Below are 9,822 nucleotides of genomic sequence, written 5' to 3'. Positions count from 1 at the left end.
TTTCTACAAACACACATAACTCAATTACAAAGAATATCGTTATTTTCATGTACATCACAAAAATGGGCCCTTTCGGGCATTTATCATCTATTGGCCAGGGTATCTACAGATGTGAGTTGTATTATTTCAAATATACCGACATTGAAACTGGGCAATACGGGATAAGAGTGACATCTATAAGCGTTATATCTCTCTTATATAAAATATACATATTTCCGATTGTATCCAAAAATAGACCCTTTGAGGGATTTTGTCCCCTATTGGAAAGGGTCAAACTTTGGTTATCAACTGCTTTTATTTATTGACCAATATTCCATTATTACCCTGCCTAATATGTTACAGCAGGACATAACTCAATTACAAAGAATATCGTTATTTTCATGTACATCACAAAAATGGACCCTTTCGGGCATTTATCCCCTATCCCCTATTGGATTTTCAACAGATGTGAGTTATATTATGTCAAATATACCAATTTGAAACTGGACAATGCGGGATAACAGTGACATATATCAGCGATGTATCTCTCTTATATACAATATATATATTTATCATCTATATAGGACGTTTTAGCGGCGCATTAAAAACGCGTATTGTAGTCCGCTCAATTTTTACCGTTCAATATCAGAGCTTATTGAACGAATCGCATAGACCAACGTATTAATTCCCCATAGGCTACCGTTGTTACTTGCCGTTCAAGATCACACGATATTCAATTCTGTCTCGTTTATTGCGTGAGCGCTTGCTGAATGCGCGTCGTTTTGTTACATTTTTCGCAAGCGCGCAAACATCTTGCTAGTTGTTTGTTTCATACGCAGTTTTAGGGGCTTCCCCTTTTCAGCGCTGGGATGGGACTGCCGAGTCAACTTCAAAGACGAGTAGAAGCTGGGTAATTTTGTGCAGGTTATGCTTGCTCTGCTTGATTGCATAGATGATAATAATTATATTGGATGGCCTTGATTCATGGAAAACCAGGGAATATTGCACTCGTTAGGGTCAATATTGCACTCATCTTCGATTCGTGCAATATTGGCCCTAACTCATGCAATATCCCCTGGTATCCCATTCATAGCCATCCAATATAATATATACATTTCCGACAATATTCCAAAATAGGCCCTTTGGGGCATTTATCCCTCATTGGCCAGTGTCAAACTTTGGGTATCAACAGCTTTTATTCATTTAATGAGAATTATACCTACATAAACCTGCCCAATAGGGGAAAACAGCTTTTTCTACAAACACACACAACTCAATTACAAAGAAGATCGATATATTCATGTATATCACAAAACGGTTTATCCCCTATTGGCCAGGCTCAAACCTTTGTTATCAATAGATGTGAGTTATATTGTATAATCTACTATAGGCCTACTTTGTGTCATTAGTAGTAATGACGTAAAGATAAGAAACCATAGCACACGCGATTAAAGATAAAGAAGAAAAAAGACATTTCATTCCTTCTGCTACTTTCAAATACTTTGGTACTTGTTTCAAACTGCAAGTAATTAGACTATCAAGCATCTTAAATTGGTCATTTCTCAGTCACTTGAATTCATTACATACTCTTTCTTGAAGTTCCTGAAGTTTCTTAAAGTTTCTTTTAAACTTCTGAATTCCGCCATAATAAGAAATGAAAGTTTTGTTTCTTCAAAATTCGCGGTATGTTTTCACACATTGTAACGTATATAATCTACTATACGCTTACTTTGCGTCATTAGTAGTAATGCCGTAAAGATAATAAACCATAGCACACGCGATTAAAGATCAAGAAGAAAAAAGGCATTTCATTCCTTCTGCTACTTTTTTCAAATACATTGGTACTTGTTCCAAACTGCAAGTAATTAGACTATCAAGCATCTTAAAATGGTCATTATAAGGCTTAAAAAAACTTAATGATTTTTTTTTCCTTTCAACAAAGAAGAAATAGCTTTGTACCCGATTCATCACAAAATTCGCGGTATGTTTTCACATATTGTTCCATATATAATCTACTATAGGTCTACTTTGCGTCATTAGTAGTAATGACGCAAAGATAAGAAACCATAGCACACGCTATTAAAGATCAACAAGAAAAAAGACATTTCATTCCTTCTGCTACTTTCAGATACTTTGGTACTTGACTATCAAGCATCTTAAATTGGTTATTTATCATTCACTTGATTTCATAACATACTCTTTCTTGAAGTTCCTGAAGTTTCTATTAAATTTCTGAATTCCGCCTTAATAACAAATGAAAGTTTTGTTTCTTTTGAACAAAATAGCTTTGTCATCAGATTGACAAAATTGACGGGTTTGTTACAAATCATTTTCAATACATTGCGTCATTACTACTAATGACGCAAAGATAAGAAACCATAGGACACGCAAAGATCAAGAAGAAAAAAGGCATTTTATTCGTTCTATTACTTTCAAATACTTTGGTACTTGTTTTCAAACTGCAAGTAATTAGACTATCAAGCATCTTAAATTGGTCATTTATCATTCACTTGAATTCATAACATACTGTTTCTTGAAAAACGAATGATTTCGTTTAATTTGCTCGAAAATTTGACGGTTATACGTTGGAAACGGTTGCAATCCCATTTGTAATGTTATGTATGATTTCCCCAATAACATTTCGTTATATTGTCGAACCTTCCCCGGATTTTTAGTGATTAACAAAATCGACGGAACAAAATACAAGTAATTTTCTCTCCTAACCTTGTAGAACACATCGAATATACTGCCCAATGTTGTTTACTTTGCGTCGTTACTGCCAAATACCCAATTTACTCGGAATTCAAAAAACTTTCATCATGGACTAATTTGATTCCATCACCGTTATGATGCCAAGACTCATTACACAGACTAATTTCACTTAAAAACATGATCATGAACCAATTTGGCCACTTTGATCTTAATTTGTAAAGTCATGCTAATATAATCACTATTTTCTTGTACTCACGCATGTTCTTTAAAACTTGTGAATTGCCTCATAATAACAAATGAAAAAAAAATTCACAACTTAATGATTGTTTTTCCTTTCAACAAAGACGAAAGAGCTTTGTACCCGATTCACAAAATTCGCGGTATCTTTTCACACATTGTTACATATGTAATCTACTATAGGCCTACCTTGCGTCATTAGTAGTAATGACGCAAAGATAAGAAAATTAGCACACGCGATTAAAGATCAAGAAGAAAAAAGACATTTCATTCCTTCTGCTACTTTCAGATACTTTGGTACTTGTTTCGAACTGCAAGTAATTTGACTATCAAACATCTTAAATATCTTAAGGTTATTTATCAGTCACTTGATTTCATAACATGCTCCTTCTTGAAGATCCTGAAATTTATTTCAAACTTCTGAATTCTGCCATAATAAGAAATGAAAGTTTTGTTTCTTTTGAACAAAATAGCTTTGTAATCAGATTGACAAAATTGACGGGTTTGTTACAAATCATTTTCAATACATTGCGTCATTAGTAGTAATGACGCAAAGATAAGAAACCATAGGACACGCAAAGATCAAGAAGAAAAAAGGCATTTCATTCGTTCTATTACTTTCAAATACTTTGGTACTTGTTTCAAACTGCGAGTAATTAGACTATAAAGCATCTTAAATTGGTCATTTATCATTCACTTGAATTCATAACATACTGTTTCTTGAAAACCAATGATTTCGTCTACCTTCCACGAAAATTTGACGGTTTTACGTTGGAAACGTTTCAAACCCGTTTGCAATGTAATGTACGATTTCCAAAATAACGGATTCTTTATTGTGTAGCACCTTCCCCGGATTTCTAGCGAGTAACAAAATCGACGAAATCGACAAAGCAAATACACGAAATTTTCTCTCCTTGTAGAACACATCAAATATGTTTAGTCCGATGTTTCTTTACTTTGCGTTGTAACTGCCAAATATCCAATTTACTGGGAATTCAATAAAACTTTTATTATGGTCTAATTTGATTTCATCACCGTTATAATGCCGGGATTCATTACACAGACTAATTTCGTTTGAAAACATGATTGTGAACCAATTAGGCCACTTTGATCTTAATTTGTAAAGTCATGCTAATATAATCACTATTTTCCTGTACTCGGGAAGTTTCTCTATAACTTGTGAATTGCCTCATAATAACAAATGAAAAACAACATTCATAACTTAAATGATTTTTTTTTCCTTTTGATAAAGAAGAAATAGCTTTGTACCCGATTCACAAAATTCGCGGTATGTTTTCACTCATTGTTAGATATATAATCAACTGTAGGCCTACTTTGCGTCATTAGTAGTAATGACGGAAAGATGAGAAACCATAGCACACGCGATTAAATATCAAGAAGAAAAAAGATATTTCATTCCTTCTGCTACTTTCAAATACGTTGTACTATGGTACTTGTTTCAAGTTGCAAGTAATTAGACTATCAAGCATCTTAAATTGGTCATTTATCAGTCACTTGATTTCATGACTTACTCTTTCTTGAAGTTCCTGAATTTTCTATTAAATTTCTGAATTCCGCCATAATGAAAAATGAATGTTTTGCTTCTTTTGAACAAAATAGCTTTGTAATCAGATTGACAAAATTGACGGGTTCGTTACAAATCATTTTCAATACATTGCGTCATTGGTAGTGATGACCCAAAGATAAGAAACCATAGGACAGAGATCAAGAAGAAATAAGACATTTCATTCCGTCTGCTACTTTCAAATACTTTGGTGCTTGTTTCAAGCTGAAATTAATTAGATTATCAAGCATCTTAAATTGGTCATTTATCAATCACTCGATTTCATAACTTACTCTTTCTTCAAGCTGCAAGTAATTAGACTTTCAAGCATCTTTAATTGGTCATTTATCAGTTTTTTTATTTCATGACATACTCTTTCTTGAAGTTCCTTCAACTTTCTTTTAAACTTCTGAATTCCGCCATGATAAGAAATGAAAGTTTGGTTCTTTTGAATAAAATAGCTTTGTCATCAGATTGACAAAAATGACGGGTTTGTTACAAATCATTTTCAATACATTGCGTCATTAGTAGTTATGACGGAAATATAAGAAATCATAGGACACGCAATTAAAGATCAAGAAGAAAAAAGGCATTTCATTCGGTCTATTACTTTGGTACTTGTACCAAACTGCAAGTAATTAGACTATCAAGCATCTTAAAGTGGTCATTTATTATTCACTTGAATTCATAACATACTGTTTCGTGAAAAGCAATGATTTTGTTTATCTTGCACGAAAATTTAACGGTTTTTACGTTGGAAACGGTTTCAATCCCGTTTGCAATGTAATGTACGATTTCCAAAATAACAGATTCTTATTTTGTAGCACCTTCCCCGGATTTCTTAGCGAGTAACAAAATCGACGAAATCGGAGGAACAAAAACAAGGAATTTTCTCTCCTTGTAGAACACATGAAATATACTGCCCGATGTTTCTTTACTTTGCGTTGTAACTGCCAAGTACCCAATTTACTGTGAATTCAAAAAACTTTCATTATGGACTAATTTGATTTCATCACCGTTATAATGCCGAGACTCATTACACAGACTAATTTCGTTTGAAAACATGATTGTGAACCAATTAGGCCACTTTGATCTTCATATTTGTAAAGTCATGCTAATATAATCACTATTTTCTTGTACTCAGGCAGTTTCTCTAAAACTTGTCAATTGCCTCATAATAACAAATGACAAACAAAATTCACAACTTAATGATTTTCTTCCTTTCAACAAAGAAGAAATAGCTTTGTACCCGATTAACAAAATTCGCCGTATGTTTTCACATATTGTTCCATATATAATCCACTATAGGTCTACTTTGCGTCATTAGTAGTAATGACGCAAAGATAAGAAACCATAGCACACGCTATTAAAGATCAACAAGAAAAAAGACATTTCATTCCTTCTGCTACTTTCAGATACTTTGGTACTTGACTATCAAGCATCTTAAATTGGTTATTTATCATTCACTTGATTTCATAACATACTCTTTCTTGAAGTTCCTGAAGTTTCTATTAAATTTCTGAATTCCGCCATAATAAGAAATGAAAGTTTTGTTTCTTTTGAACAAAATAGCTTTGTCATCAGATTGACAAAATTGACGGGTTTGTTACAAATCATTTTCAATACATTGCGTCATTAGTAGTAATGACGCAAAGATAAGAAACCATAGGACACGCAAAGATCAAGAAGAAAAAAGGCATTTCATTCGTTCTATTACTTTCAAATACTTTGGTACTTGTTTCAAACTGCGAGTAATTAGACTATAAAGCATCTTAAATTGGTCATTTATCATTCACTTGAATTCATAACATACTGTTTCTTGAAAACCAATGATTTCGTCTACCTTCCACGAAAATTTGACGGTTTTACGTTGGAAACGTTTCAAACCCGTTTGCAATGTAATGTACGATTTCCAAAATAACGGATTCTTTATTGTGTAGCACCTTCCCCGGATTTCTAGCGAGTAACAAAATCGACGAAATCGACAAAGCAAATACACGAAATTTTCTCTCCTTGTAGAACACATCAAATATGTTTAGTCCGATGTTTCTTTACTTTGCGTTGTAACTGCCAAATATCCAATTTACTGGGAATTCAATAAAACTTTTATTATGGTCTAATTTGATTTCATCACCGTTATAATGCCGGGATTCATTACACAGACTAATTTCGTTTGAAAACATGATTGTGAACCAATTAGGCCACTTTGATCTTAATTTGTAAAGTCATGCTAATATAATCACTATTTTCCTGTACTCGGGAAGTTTCTCTATAACTTGTGAATTGCCTCATAATAACAAATGAAAAACAACATTCATAACTTAAATGATTTTTTTTTCCTTTTGATAAAGAAGAAATAGCTTTGTACCCGATTCACAAAATTCGCGGTATGTTTTCACTCATTGTTAGATATATAATCAACTGTAGGCCTACTTTGCGTCATTAGTAGTAATGACGGAAAGATGAGAAACCATAGCACACGCGATTAAATATCAAGAAGAAAAAAGATATTTCATTCCTTCTGCTACTTTCAAATACGTTGTACTATGGTACTTGTTTCAAGTTGCAAGTAATTAGACTATCAAGCATCTTAAATTGGTCATTTATCAGTCACTTGATTTCATGACTTACTCTTTCTTGAAGTTCCTGAATTTTCTATTAAATTTCTGAATTCCGCCATAATGAAAAATGAATGTTTTGCTTCTTTTGAACAAAATAGCTTTGTAATCAGATTGACAAAATTGACGGGTTCGTTACAAATCATTTTCAATACATTGCGTCATTGGTAGTGATGACCCAAAGATAAGAAACCATAGGACAGAGATCAAGAAGAAATAAGACATTTCATTCCGTCTGCTACTTTCAAATACTTTGGTGCTTGTTTCAAGCTGAAATTAATTAGATTATCAAGCATCTTAAATTGGTCATTTATCAATCACTCGATTTCATAACTTACTCTTTCTTCAAGCTGCAAGTAATTAGACTTTCAAGCATCTTTAATTGGTCATTTATCAGTTTTTTTATTTCATGACATACTCTTTCTTGAAGTTCCTTCAACTTTCTTTTAAACTTCTGAATTCCGCCATGATAAGAAATGAAAGTTTGGTTCTTTTGAATAAAATAGCTTTGTCATCAGATTGACAAAAATGACGGGTTTGTTACAAATCATTTTCAATACATTGCGTCATTAGTAGTTATGACGGAAATATAAGAAATCATAGGACACGCAATTAAAGATCAAGAAGAAAAAAGGCATTTCATTCGGTCTATTACTTTGGTACTTGTACCAAACTGCAAGTAATTAGACTATCAAGCATCTTAAAGTGGTCATTTATTATTCACTTGAATTCATAACATACTGTTTCGTGAAAAGCAATGATTTTGTTTATCTTGCACGAAAATTTAACGGTTTTTACGTTGGAAACGGTTTCAATCCCGTTTGCAATGTAATGTACGATTTCCAAAATAACAGATTCTTATTTTGTAGCACCTTCCCCGGATTTCTTAGCGAGTAACAAAATCGACGAAATCGGAGGAACAAAAACAAGGAATTTTCTCTCCTTGTAGAACACATGAAATATACTGCCCGATGTTTCTTTACTTTGCGTTGTAACTGCCAAGTACCCAATTTACTGTGAATTCAAAAAACTTTCATTATGGACTAATTTGATTTCATCACCGTTATAATGCCGAGACTCATTACACAGACTAATTTCGTTTGAAAACATGATTGTGAACCAATTAGGCCACTTTGATCTTCATATTTGTAAAGTCATGCTAATATAATCACTATTTTCTTGTACTCAGGCAGTTTCTCTAAAACTTGTCAATTGCCTCATAATAACAAATGACAAACAAAATTCACAACTTAATGATTTTCTTCCTTTCAACAAAGAAGAAATAGCTTTGTACCCGATTAACAAAATTCGCCGTATGTTTTCACATATTGTTCCATATATAATCCACTATAGGTCTACTTTGCGTCATTAGTAGTAATGACGCAAAGATAAGAAACCATAGCACACGCTATTAAAGATCAACAAGAAAAAAGACATTTCATTCCTTCTGCTACTTTCAGATACTTTGGTACTTGACTATCAAGCATCTTAAATTGGTTATTTATCATTCACTTGATTTCATAACATACTCTTTCTTGAAGTTCCTGAAGTTTCTATTAAATTTCTGAATTCCGCCATAATAAGAAATGAAAGTTTTGTTTCTTTTGAACAAAATAGCTTTGTCATCAGATTGACAAAATTGACGGGTTTGTTACAAATCATTTTCAATACATTGCGTCATTAGTAGTAATGACGCAAAGATAAGAAACCATAGGACACGCAAAGATCAAGAAGAAAAAAGGCATTTCATTCGTTCTATTACTTTCAAATACTTTGGTACTTGTTTCAAACTGCAAGTAATTAGACTATCAAGCATCTTAAATTGGTCATTTATCATTCACTTGAATTCATAACGTACTGTTTCTTGAAAAACGAAAAATTTCGTTTAATTTGCTCGAAAATTTGACGGTTATACGTTGGAAACGGTTGCAATCCCATTTGTAATGTTATGTATGATTTCCCCAATAACGGATTCGTTATATTGTCGAACCTTCCCCGGATTTTTAGTGATTAACAAAATCGACGGAACAAAATACAAGTAATTTTCTCTCCTAACCTTGTAGAACACATCGAATATACTGCCCAATGTTTCTTTACTTTGCGTCGTTACTGCCAAATACCCAATTTACTTGGAATTCAATAAAACTTTCATCATGGACTAATTTGATTCCATCACCGTTATGATGCCAAGACTCATTACACAGACTAATTTCACTTAAAAACATGATCATGAACCGATTTGGCCACTTTGATCTTAATTTGTAAAGTCATGCTAATATAATCACTATTTTCTTGTACTCACGCATGTTCTTTAAAACTTGTGAATTGCCTCATAATAACAAATGAAAAAAAAAATCACAACTTAATGATTGTTTTTCCTTTCAACAAAGACGAAAGAGCTTTGTACCCGATTCACAAAATTCGCGGTATCTTTTCACACATTGTTACGTATGTAATCTACTATAGGCCTACCTTGCGTCATTAGTAATGACGCAAAGATAAGAAAATTAGCACACGCGATTAAAGATCAAGAAGAAAAAAGACATTTCATTCCTTCTGCTACTTTCAGATACTTTGGTACTTGTTTCGAACTGCAAGTAATTTGACTATCAAGCATCTTAAATATCTTAAGGTTATTTATCAGTCACTTGATTTCATAACATACTCTTTCTTGAAGTTCCTGAAGTTTCTTTTAAATTTCTGAATTCCGCA

The sequence above is a fragment of the Diadema antillarum genome, unplaced genomic scaffold, assembly GCF_040938485.1.
Source record: "Diadema antillarum isolate AM-2024a unplaced genomic scaffold, OU_Dant_1.0 seq00001526_RagTag, whole genome shotgun sequence".
Lineage (NCBI taxonomy): Eukaryota > Metazoa > Echinodermata > Echinoidea > Diadematoida > Diadematidae > Diadema > Diadema antillarum.
The sequence above is the reverse complement of the archived record's forward strand: the minus strand, read 5'-3'. Positions refer to the sequence as shown.